This window comes from Oncorhynchus tshawytscha, linkage group LG01, assembly GCF_018296145.1.
Source record: "Oncorhynchus tshawytscha isolate Ot180627B linkage group LG01, Otsh_v2.0, whole genome shotgun sequence".
Taxonomy (NCBI): domain Eukaryota; kingdom Metazoa; phylum Chordata; class Actinopteri; order Salmoniformes; family Salmonidae; genus Oncorhynchus; species Oncorhynchus tshawytscha.
Window position 1 is genome coordinate 66735916 of NC_056429.1, and position 13322 is coordinate 66749237.

The 13322-nt window shown below is 42.3% G+C and overlaps 1 pseudogene; it reads right to left on the reverse strand.

The window, feature by feature from the left end:
* LOC112260912 overlaps positions 1-13322 on the reverse strand; it is a 37944-nt pseudogene that overhangs the window by 19245 nt on the left and 5377 nt on the right.

The window sequence follows — 13322 nt, forward strand, 5'->3', positions numbered from 1 at the left end:
CTAGTACATAGGTCCTGGATGGCAGAAAGCTTGGCCCCAGTGTTGTACTGGACTGTATGCACTACCCCCGGTAGCGCCTTACGGTTGGATGCTGAGCAGTTGCCATACTAGGTGGTGATGCAACCGGTCAGGATGCTCTTGATGGTACAGCTGTAGAACTTTTTGAGGATCTGGGGACCTATGCTGTCTAATATTTGTTTTGTGTGTGAAGCAAACTGTGAGTAGCATTTTTGAGTTACTTGCATAACTTTACGAGCTTGGATGTTTGTCTTGCAAATAGTTTAGGTCAGAGACTGAATAAAATGTTCACAATGCGCTCGTTAGCATTTAGTTAGCATTCTCTATGGGATTTTAAATGTACTTGTTTACATAATATTGCTAACCTTAGGATTACAAAGGCTCAGTAGGGTTTTAAAATAGTGCCCCTTGTGTTCAGTTCTTGTATTACCGAATATATCTTGGTATGGCACAAGGTTGGTATGAAGGTATGACAATCTGGATACCGCCCAAGCCTAGAAGACAACCCTAGGAAAGTTATGTCAGATAACGTTGGCTTACAATGACATTACATGTGAATGATTGGGTCAATATAATGATTATGTGGCCACTGTCTTCCTAATATGCAGACAGACCAGCAGTCCAGATCAGCTTTATCTTCGGAGGGTTTGGGATGTTATGTTCAGTGGTTTGAAATTGTACTTTTTTTGTATCTCTCACTTATTAATCACAGGAAATATCATGTCTTATATCATGAAGATTCTGTTATTGTTCATGTCTCGCAAAAGTGGTTGACATAAGTCCTATGAAATATAGATAGATGATAAGCACATATTGGATGGTTAGACAGATTTATAGCATCAAAAATACATTAAAGTATATGTTTCTCCAGTGTGGTTTTCAAGCACTGCCTCATCTGTTGTGTGTGTGTGTGTGGTGCAGATTGCTGTATATCTGAAAATGTTGACACAGTAATTCCTAGGTTGGGAATGAAAGGATACAGTCCCGAGCAATTGAAACTCAAGAGTAGTTGTCACACTTCCAGCTGTTGAACCAATGACAACAGGAATCCCTCAAGTAGGTGAACATGCCTGAAAAAACAAACAATTTTGATATTTAATCCAGTGAAAGGGCATAAATGCGACTGGGAAAACCCCTCCATAGGCCTAATGTAACACAAACGTCTATTCAATGACGTTTTCTAAAAGTAGACTGAAAACATTCCCAGGAGCATTCAGCAGCATTCATTCCTTAACCAGATTTAAACACTGACCTTCAAACATGAAACATTATTGTGCCTTTCACAGCTCGGCTATGAAAAGCTGACATGAACCTTCTGGTACAAAAAAAGCAGTTTTAATGAGCGGGCCACAGTTTTCATTAAGTCTAGGCAAGCAGCCCGCACTTCTGAAAATGTATCTATGAAAATAATAACTCAGCTTGGAGGACTGTGAGTGAAGGAGAAAGAGTGACTCTTTGCCTCCAAAAGCCACAAGCACACTCACAGTTATTGTGTTTTTATTGGTAGTGTGAGTGTGGCTTAATGGCTAGTATTTGAATTCTGCTGAGATTTCAATTAAAGCTGATTTACTTTCCATTGCATTGCATACAGTATCTAAAATGAGAGAGAGAAACATTTGAAAAATCTTGCATGGGTTTTTAGGAAATATATGGATTCTTTGTACGTTTTGATTAGCCATGGCAAAATGTGTATAATTGCAAGAAATAAGAATTGAAACTGCAATTTGTCTCACAGCCCCATGACAAACTTGTATAACTGCAGGAAACTAGCTTCACAACTGTAAAATGTTCTCTCTGCCCCATGAATGACGAAATGTGGTAATTATCTTTAAAACAGCAAATGTGCATCCAAGAGGGCCTCTTTACCCTCCTGACCATAGTCAGTGTGAATAATCTACTGAAGCAGCAGCAGGAACCACTCCTTGGTGAGGCCTTCCATGTCGAGCCCTGTCGCTCCTATGAAGGTCACCTTGAGCTTTTTCTTTAGGTCCACTTTCTTCCTGCTCAGCTGGACAGGGCAACAGAGGGTTGGAGAGGAGGGGGAGGAGGGGTGACACGTTTTACATCCAGGCAGGTTTTTCAAATCAAGCCATGGTGACAGAATACTTTCTAGAGCAAAAGACCAGATGGGCATTAGGGGGGGAAGGAATGGGCCCACTAATGGCTCTGTGCTTTAGTGTTATGTATCACCATTAGAAGGCAGAGTGCTGAATAAGCTGTCAGACAGTTATAGTGTTCATGGGACCAGACAACTTCATAAAGAAGAGCATACTGAGTGGGATTTTTTTTTTTTTTACAGAGGACAGCGTCTCAACAATGTCTCGACCATACCCAACGCTTGGGCCACCCAGGCTCGGTGTGTTAGGTCTTACCTCATCCAGTGAGTCGTTGAGTAGCTGGGCCTGTCTTACCTTGATGTTGAGGAACAGCAGGTTCATGTCCACTCTCTGCCTGCGGGAGACCTTGTTCACCAGGCTTTGCTGGAAAAACACATACAGATTTATTTATTTTTAATATGAAAGCAGGTCATCTCAGTTTATGCACAGCTCAGAGTCAACGGTGTCGATGATAAAGGAAAGTTGACAGAAGACACTAGGCTGTGTGTCTCACTCTAGCCATGCAGATCATCTGCTGTTCTGAGTCCCTCTGGAAGATGGTTCTCTTCACCATTGTTGACAGGATAAATGGGAACTGGCATAAAGAGAACCTGAGGAGGAGAATAGAGGACAAAATAATGGATTGGGAAAAATAACTGCAAATATGGAAGCATGAAGATTTCCGTGAAGAGGAAGAGAGCAACCCACATTCTCTGGTCCGATCCAGATCCATAATAATTTCCATCTTTAGAATGAGGAATGATTGTGCAATATCCTTCTCTCTCCATAACATGTGTCTCTTTACAGTCACACTTCATATGGAGGCGTGGTGGTCTGTTTTGAGTTTCGGCTCTGACTCACAGAGCTGTTCCACTGAGGGTAGTCACAGTGAGAGAAGAACTGGGGAGGCTCACCTTCTGTAGCACTGCATTAGCACTTTGAACTGTTCATATGAGGTATGGCACACAAGAGGGAGCTCTATCATCAAAAATGTGGAATGGACAAGCAGGGAGAGAGGAAAAACGTGCAGCTTATGAGAAGTACAGAGAATTCAGAAAGTATTCAGACCCCTTCACTTTTTCAACATTTTGTTACGTTACAGTCCTATTCTAAAATGTATTAAATTAATTGTTATCCTCATCAATCTACACACATTGTTCCATAACGACAAAACAAAAACAGATGTTTTGACATTTTTGCAAATGTATTAAAAATAAAAAAACAGATACCTTATTTACATACATTTTCAGACCCTTTGCTATGAGACTCTAAATTGAACTCAGATGCATCTTGTTTCCATTGATCATCCTTCTGATGTTTCTACAACTTGATTGGAGTCCACCTGTGGTAAATTCATAATTTGGATAGGCACAAACCTGTCTATTTAAGGTTCCACAGTTGACAGTGTATATCAGAGATAAAGCCAAGCCATCAGGTCAAAGGAAATGGCCGTAGAGCTCCGAGACAGGATTGTGTTCACAGATCTGGGGAAGGGTCAGAAAAAAATTCTGCAACATTGAAGGTTCCCAAATATACAGTGGCCTCGATCATTCTTACATGGTAGAAGTTTGGAACCACCAAGACTCTTCTTAGAGCTGGCAGCCCAGTTTTTCAGAGGCAGGGACTGGGAGAATAGCCAGGATCGAGGGAAAAGATGAATGGAGCAAAGTACAGTGATAAAAACCTTCTCTAGAGTGCTCAGGATTTCAGACTGGGGCAAAAGTTCACCTTACAACAGGACAATGACCCTAAGCACACAGCTAAGACAGCGCAGGAGTGGCTTCGGGACAAGTCTCTGAATGTCCTTGAGTAGCTCATCGAGAGCTTGGACTTGAACATCTCTGGAGAGACCTGACAATAGCTGTGCAGAGACACTCCCCATCCAATCGGACAGAGCTTGAGAGGATCTGCAGAGAAGAATGTGCCAAGCTTGTAGCGTCATACCCAAGAAGACTCAAGGCTTTAATCGCTGAAAAAGGTGCTATTTTTTATTTTTATTTTTTAACTGTTTTTGCTTTGTCATTATCGGGTATTGTGTGTTGCAGATTGATGAAGGAAATTGTGTAAAATCCATTTAAGAACAAGGCTGTAACAAAATGTGGAAAAAGTCAAGGGCTCTGAATACTTTCTGAATGTGCAGTGTGTTCTGCTCTCTGTACCATGAGCTGTCAATAATTTACTGATACTGATTAATACAGAAACGGGAAAACAACTTGCTGTGGTTTACATTCTTCCCAGCAGGGCTTCCCAACTCTGTTCAGGATTGAAGACATTTAAACAAGAAGAATGTATGGCCTATAAGAAAGGCTCAGAAAATGTCCTGGTCAGGAAAACTCCTAGCTCTGAATATGGGATATGGGTGTTGCTCCTGTGGACTGGTGACTCACTTGTTGGAGTTCCCATGGCTCGCCCAGGTGCGATACTGCTCCATGATATCAATGTGGTCCAAGGTGATGTTGTAGAAGTCCGTGAAGGAGATGATAGGGGGCTTGGATATGCTGTTAGCTGCGTCTGGTGTGGACAGGGTATACCATGGTATTAGAGTTTATCTACACGTCTATAAATTACTTTATAGTACACGTGAAATATGATCTCTACCCAGGTTCTATATGCATGAAAAACCAATTCACCCCTTCGACCTCCACCCTCTTCACAGCACCTGAAACTCCAGCCTCCCTTGAGCAAATAGCCTTTCGCTCTATTTCTGGTAGGCCTATGTGTGAGTATTAGGTTTTACAGCATATACTGTACTACACAGAGCTCATTTTGCAGCACTGCGGGATACCCAGAGCCCCATGAATATCCCCTTTTCCTGATGTTGTGGACATGACTTATTGAAGAGGGCAAGGACCTTGGTGGCAGCCGGAATCCACCAGGAGCACTTGGACAGAGGGGGCAGCTCATCATGAGGAGCTGCGAACAGACTATGATCATTGTCGTAGCAAATCAAAGGTCATAGTTATCATAAGAGGGGATTAAGGTAGGCTACTCACTGTTACACAAGGTCAAAGGAAGGTCATAATGTAGCTAATTGGGAGAGGTGTTACTCACTGGAACTCTTTGGTGGTTTTAGTGAGGAGAGGGATGATAGGGTCAGAGAGGAACGGGGCCTTCACCTCGGGGGGAAGTGTGTCGATGGAGAACCTCTGTTTCTGCATCACACTCCAGCAAATAGAAGGTAGCTCCCTCCCTGGGAAATTACAAAAGACACACATAGTTCTCTATACATAGGGTATAATTCACACAACTAATGTGTACTGTAGCAGATAAGTAAATTGTTTTTTCACTGCTTGCAAAGACACAGATGGGATACATACAGCAGTTCCACAATGCACATGATTCACAAGGCTTTGATAGCGAGATCCTCAGTCTGCAACTTGTTCAGATTAAGAAAACCAAGCCATTAACACCTCTTTGGGCTAGGGGGCAGTATTCGGAAGTTCGGATGACTGACGTGCCCAAAGTAAACTGCCTGTTACTCAGAAGCTAGGATGTGCATGTAATTGGTAGCATTGGATAGAAAACACTCTGAGGTTTCTAAAACTGTTAAATAATGTCTGTGAGTGTAACAAAACTGATATGGCAGGCAAAACTCCGAGGAGAATCCATCCGGAATCTTTTATTTTTTTTTAGGCCACAGGCCATTCCAATGCTTGTCTATGGGATATTCAAAAGAATTCCTCCCAGATTGTTGACATCTAGTGGAAGCCATGGGAACTGCAATCTTTAGAAAGACTTTCAGGCTTGTTTTTTTTTTAAATGAGCAAGTAGCTGTACTTTTTCAAGGTGTCTCTCATTAGGACTCTAGTCTTGTGACGCGCACTTCGTTATTTATCTCCGGTATTGAACATACAACATTCTGTCTAAAATTGCATCATTTATTTACATATTAGGGTACCTGAGGATTGACTAGAAATGTTGTTTGCCTTGTTTGGACGAAGTTTACCAGTAACTTTTGGGATTCTTTTGTCTGCATGTTGAACGAGTGGAAGGGTAGATTACTGAATCAAACACGCCAACTAAACTTACTTTTTTGGGATATAAAGGACTTTATTGAACAAAACAACAACTTGTTGTGTAGCTGGGACCCTTGGGATTGCAAACAGAGGAAGATCTTCAAAGGTAAGTGATTTATTTTATCGCTATTTCTGATTTTTGTGATGCCTCTGCTGGTTTGAAAAATGTTTTTAGTGCTTTTGTCGGCGGGGCGCTGTCCTTAGATAATCACATGGTGTACGTTCGCCGTGAAGCCTTTTTGAAATCTGACAAAGCGGTTATATTAACAAGAAGTTAAGCTTTTAAACGATGTACGACACATGTCTTTAGATGAATGTTTAATATTACGATTTTTGTATTTTGAATTTCGCGCTCTGCAATTTCACCGGATGTTGGGCTAGGTGGGATGCTAGCGTGTCTCCCACATTGTCTCTACCCACCTAGCCTGAATAGGTTTTAACCACAACCCAATCAGTCTGTAATCATTTAGTACATTCACTGCATGACATTCAGTTGACCCCCGCTGACCTTCCATTAAGTGTGGACACACATTGACTCTACCCATCTTTTTCACGATCTAACAGGCTCTACCCATTAAGAGAATCAATGCAACGGTTGGGATAAACATTTCTCACCAACGCTACAGACGGCTATATCCGTCAGTTAATAAGGGACTAGCAAAGACCCAGTGCACTATTTATGTGAAGAAAATATTTTTTATAATTTGTATTTTATTAATATATACAATACCAGTCAAAAGTTTGGACACATACTTAATCTGGGGGTTTTCTAGATTTTTACTATTTTCTACATTGTGGAATAATAGTGAAGACATCAAAGCTATGAAAAAACACACATGAAATGAAGTACTAACCAAGAAAGTGTATTTTAAATTTGAGATTCTTCAAAGTAGCCATCCTTTGACTTAATGACAGCTTTGCACAATCTTGTCATTCTCTCAAGCAGCTTCATGAGGTAGTCACCTGGAATGCATTTCAATTAACAGGTGTTAATTTGTGGAATTTCTTTCCTTCTTAATATGTTTGAGCCAATCAGTTGTGTTGTGACAAGGTAGGGATGGTGTACAGAAGATATCCCTATTTGGTAAAATACCAAGTCCATATTATGGCAAGAACAGCTCAAATAAGCAAAGAGAAATAACAGTCCATCATTACTTTAAGCCGTGAAGGTCAGTCAATACTGAACATTTCAAGAACTTTTAAAGTTTCTTCAAGTTTAGTTGCAAAAACCATCAAGTGCTATGATAAAACTGGCACTCCTGAGGACCTCCACAGGAAAGGAAGACCCAGAGTTACCTCTGCTGCAGAGGATAAGTTCATTAGAAGTTCATTACCAGCCTAAGAAATTGCAGCCCAAATAAATGCTTCACAGAGTTCAAGTAACAGACACATCTCAACATCAACTGTTCAGAAGAGACTGTGTGAATCAGGCCTTCATGGTTGAATTGTTACAAAGAAACCACTACTAAAGGACACCGATAATAAGAAAAAACTTGCTTGGGGCAAGAAACATGAGCAACGGACATTAGACCAGTGGAAATTTGTCCTTTGGTCTGTAGTACAAATTTGAGATTTTTGGTTCAATCGCTGTTTCTTCGTGAGATGCGGTGTGGGTGAACAGATTATCTCCGCATGTGTGGTTCCCACCGTGAAGCATGAAGGAGGAGGTGTGATGGTGTGGGGGTGCTTTGCTGGTGACACTGTCTGTGATTTATTTAGAATTCACACTTAACCAGCATGGCTACCATAGTATTCTGCAGCGATACGCCATCCCATCTGGTTTGCGCTTAGTTGGACTATCATTTGTTTTTCAACAGGACAAAGACACAACACATGTCCAGGCTGTGTAAGGGTTATTTGACCAAGAAGGAGAGTTATGGAGTGCTGCAGCAGATGACCTGGCCTCCACAATCAACCAACCTCAACCCAATTGAGTTGGTTTGGGATAAGTTGGACTGAAACTCCAAGACTGTTGGAAAATCATTCCAGGTGAAGCTGGTTGAGAGAATGCCAAGAGTGTACAATGCTGTCATTAAGGCAAAGGGTGCCTACTTTGAAGCATCTTAAATATAAAATGTATTTTCATTGGTTTAACACTTTTTTTGGTTTCTACATGATTCCATATGTGTTATTTAATCATTTTGATGTATTCACTGTTATTCTACAATGTAGAAACATAGTGAAAATAAAGAAACACCCTTGAATGAGTAGGTGTGTCCAAACCTTTGACTGGTACTGTATAGGTACACCCATGTTGTACCGGGTCGGATCCCCCTTTGCCCCCAGTACACCCCGAATTCTTTGGGGAACTCTACAAGGTCTCAGAAACGTTCCACAGGGATGTTGGTCCATGTTGACGTGATGGAATCACGCAGTTGCGGCAGATTGAACGGTGGTACACTCTGCAAACAGCCTGTTCCATCTCATCCCAAAGATGCTCTTTTGGGTTGAGGTCTGGGGACTGCGCAGGCCACTCAAGTAAACTGAACACGCTGTAATGTTCCAGTCAATGTTTTTCCACTCCCCAATTGTCCAGTGTTGGTGATTGCGTGCCCACTGGACCCGCCTCTTCTTTTTTTTTAGCTGATAGGAGTGGATCCCGGTGTGGCCGTTTGCTACAATAGCCCATCCGTGACAAGGATCGACAAGTTGTTCATTCTGAGATGCTGTTCTACACACCACTATTAGACTGCGGCATTATTTGTCTGTTTGTGACCGGCCTGTTAGCTTGCAGGATTCTTGCTATTCACCTTTGATCTCTCAACGAGCTGTTTTCGCCCACTGGACTGCCACTGACTGGAGGTTTTTTGTTTGTCGCACCATTATCGGTAAACCATAGACACTGTAGTGTGTGTAAAGTCCTGGTGTGCGGGCGTTTCTGAGATACTGGATCCGGCTCGCCTGGCAGCGACAATCAAACCATGCTCAAAGTCGCTTAGGTCATTTGTTTTTCCCATTCTAACATTCAATCAAATAGTAACTGAATGCTTCAATGCTTATCTGCCTGCTCTCTATAGCAAGCTATGGCCACACGACTCACTTTCTCTATGAGTGATCCATATTCTTGAACACCGTGCTGTACCTAATAAACTGAGTATGTATTATAATACATGTGTTTTCAGTATGGGTGTGTGTCTGCCCAGTGTTGTTAACTCACCATGTCTTCCTCCTGGTAGACCTGGGTGTATGCCCAAGCTGCCATTGCCTCCCGTCTCCCTCCTCTGGTTCAGGGAGGAGATGAATGTACTGAGGTAGGGAAAGGCCTGCTTGGCTCCAAGCGTCAAACCCTGTCAAAAGAAGATGACACCATCATGGGAGGAAAACGGAAAACAACGTACAGTATAAACGTGCAATCAGGGTGGATCCAATCAAACACGGCCAAGAGAGCTGATATCACTAGAGACTTACAGCCATAGACTTGAATATTGACTACAGAGACCACAGTGACAGATCCATGAAAGGCTATGAATTGAGTGAGACATTTTCCAAATCCAAGTCTGTGAAAATGTTTTCAGGAGGTCAGGAGGCAAAGGATAAAAGTGCTTATTTTTTTATTATTCACTAAATAATGGTAGTGGTAGTAGCAGTGGTTAGGATAAATAATGTTGGCAAAATTGAATTACAAAAACAAACAAATGGTGAACAAAAATCTACTTCTAAGAAATTGAACCAAATCAGGATTTGGCCTAAGGAAACAGGCTAGGGGTACTGTGAAGATAAAATACAGCCTAACCACATGGACACTCTCCAACAGAGTTTACAGAACACTGGCAAAGCCAGGTAGAAATTCCTAGTGCCACTTTGCTAAACCATAGCCACAATGAGCATGGGTGCACAACACTATGGCTATATGTCTAAAACAGATTAGTCTATCAAAAAATCACATTATTCATAGAAGTTCCATTGAAACAGGTAGGCCTACACATTTCAATAGCAGAGCTCTCAACAAACAAAATAGTAAATTGACAAAATGAATGAACCCACAGGAAATGGGGTGCGAGCTTCTCAAGTGTTCACGGGTGTACACGCACACGTCCACATGCATGAGGGAACACCCCCCCATCCACATCGATGGAACAGTAGTGGAGAGGGTAGCAAGTTTTAAGTTCCTCGGCATACACATCACAGACAAACTGAATTGGTCCACTCACACAGACAGCATCGTGAGGAAGGCGCAGCAGCGCCTCTTCAACCTCAGGAGGCTGAAGAAATTCGGCTTGTCACCAAAAGCACTCACAAACTTCTACAGATGCACAATCGAGAGCATCCTGGTGGGCTGTATCACCGCCTGGTATGGCAACTGCACCGCCCTCAACCGTAAGGCTCTCCAGAGGGTAGTGAGGTCTGCACAACGCATCACCGGGGGCAAACTACCTGCCCTCCAGGACACCTACACCACCCGATGCTACAGGAAGGCCATAAAGATCATCAAGGACATCAACCACCCGAGCCACTGCCTGTTCGCCCCGCTGTCATCCAGAAGGCGAGGTCAGTACAGGTGCATCAAAGCTGGGACCGAGAGACTGAAAAACAGCTTCTATCTCAAGGCCATCAGACTGTTAAACAGCCACCACTAACATTGAGTGGCTACTGCCAACACACTGTCAATGACACTGACTCTACTCCAGCCACTTTAATAATGGGAATTGATGGGAAATGATGTAAATATATCACTAGCCACTTTAAACAATGCTACCTTATATAATGTTACTTACCCTACATTATTCATCTCATATGCATACGTAGACACTGTACTCTATATCATCGACTGCATCCTTATGTAATACATGTATCACTAGCCACTTTAACTATGCCACTTGGTTTACATACTCATCTCATATGTATATACTGTACTCGATATCATCTACCGTATCTTGCCTATGCTGCTCTGTACCATCACTCATTCATATATCCTTATGTACATATTCTTTATCCCCTTACACTCTGTATAAGACAGTAGTTTTTTTTTTTGGAATTGTTAGTTAGATTACTTGTTCGTTATTACTGCATTGTCGGAACTAGAAGCACAAGCATTTCGCTACACTCGCATTAACATCTGCTAACCATGTGTATGTGACAAATAAAATTTGATTTGATTTGATTTGAGTGGAGCTCTGAGAAGCGGCAACAAAAAAGAACGGACACACAGTAAGCACCCATAATAAATGCACAAGCTGGAGGAAAATAACTTATCTTCATTTACAAAAGATTAGGCTAATGACATGATTCAGACATTACATTCTCAAGAAAGTCTGGGCAAGATATTGTTAAAGGCCCAGTGCCCTCAAAATTCTGTTTTCTTGAGTTTTATATCATATCATACAACAGCTGGTGAAACTAACACTGTTAAAGCCTGACAACATTTTATCAGTGTTATTTCCGGATAGTTTCTGGTTGAAAATACAATTTACACAGGATCTTATAATAAGCAGGTTTTGCATGGGTGGAGATTTGGCTTGCCTGGTGTCATCACCAGCAGTGTAAGTTAATAGACAATTATACAACGGGTGGATCTAATTCTGAATGAAGATTGGTTTAAACCGCATTCCAGCCTGTGTCTATTCCACAAGTTAAAATGCCTATTTACTCTGTTCCATCTGACTGTGTCATCAGCCCAGCCAGGCAATTTGTACATTTTTCTTTTAGACTAACATTTAGTTTTCAACAGCAGAGCTTTTTATAAACCTTGCTGTCTGTCTCTCCGTCATTTGTAACGTTGTTTCAATATTCATATTCGATCTTCAACTGTCTCATAGTAATGAACGTGTCAGGAGTCGGGATGAGACAGACAGGTAGGCAATGTTTCTCAGCCAGTCGTAATCACACAACGAAATGTCAATTGAAAAAACTTACAACTGAACAAAGTGCAGCTAGTTTGCAGTCCTTCTAGCTTCAGTTTGAAGTGATTGTGTTAGCTGTGTTGTTGGCTAGATCCTCTGAACAATAGTGTCCTGACGAGAGCACATTTTCTATGCCAGGTGAAATCGCGCATCATTAGCTCATTGTTATGGATGTATCCAAATAAATGTCACTAGACAACAGCTTAAACAAATATTATTCTGACTGCACATTTAGACATGACTGTACGTTAGCCATAGTTGGCTAGCTAACAAGCAAGGGATAAGAAAGTTGCCAAACAGTATGGCAATGGAACACTTAGAATGAACGACTGAGTCACGTCCATAGAAACAGAACAAAAAGACTGAGTGACTGGGTCACGTCTCTGGCAACCGAACCGATAGAACGAGCGGTCGCTCATATAAGTATTCAGACCCTTTACTCTGTACTTTGTTGAAACACCTTTGACAGCTATTACAGCCTCGTGTCTGACGTTACAAGTTTGAAACACCTGTATTTGGGGAGTTTCTCTCATTCTTCTCTGCAGATCCTCTCCAGCTCTGTCAGGTTGGATGGCAGTGATTACAACCTCTAGTCTTCTTGGGTATGACGCTACAAGCTTGGCACACCTGTATTTGGGGAGTTTTTCCCATTCTTCTCTGCAGATCCTCTCAAGCTCTGTCAGGTTGGATGGGGAGCGTTGCTGCACAGCTATTTTTGGGTCTCTCCAGAAATGTTAGATCGGGTTCAAATCTGGGTTCTGGCTGGGCCACTCAAGGACATTCAGAGACTTGTCCTGAAGTCACTCCTGCGTTGGCTTGGCTATGTGCTTAGGGTTGTTGTCCTGTCAGAAGATTAACCTTCGCCCCAGACTGAGGTCCCGAGTGCTCTGAAGCAGGTTTTCATCAAGGATCTCTCTGTGCTTTGCTCCATTCATCTTTGCCTCGACCTACAGCATGATTCTGCCACCACCATGTTTAACCTTAGGGATGGTGCCAGGTTTCCTCCAGACGTGATGCTTGGCATTCAGGCAAAAGAGTTCAGTCTTCAGATTGTTGTCCTTCTGTCAGAGTGACCATCAGGTTCTTGGTCACCTCCCCGACCAAGGCCTTTCTTCCCCGATTGCTCAGTTTGGCCGGGCAGCCGGCTCTAGGAAGAGACTTGGTGGTTCCAAACTTCTTCCATTTAAGAGGTCACTGTGTTCTTGGGGATCTTCAATGCTGCAGACATTTGTTGGTCCCCTTGCCCAGATCTGTACCTCAACACAATCCTGTCTCGGAGCTCTACAGACAATTTCTTCGACCTCATGGGTTGCTTTTTGCTCTGACTGTGGGACCTTATATAGACAGGTGTG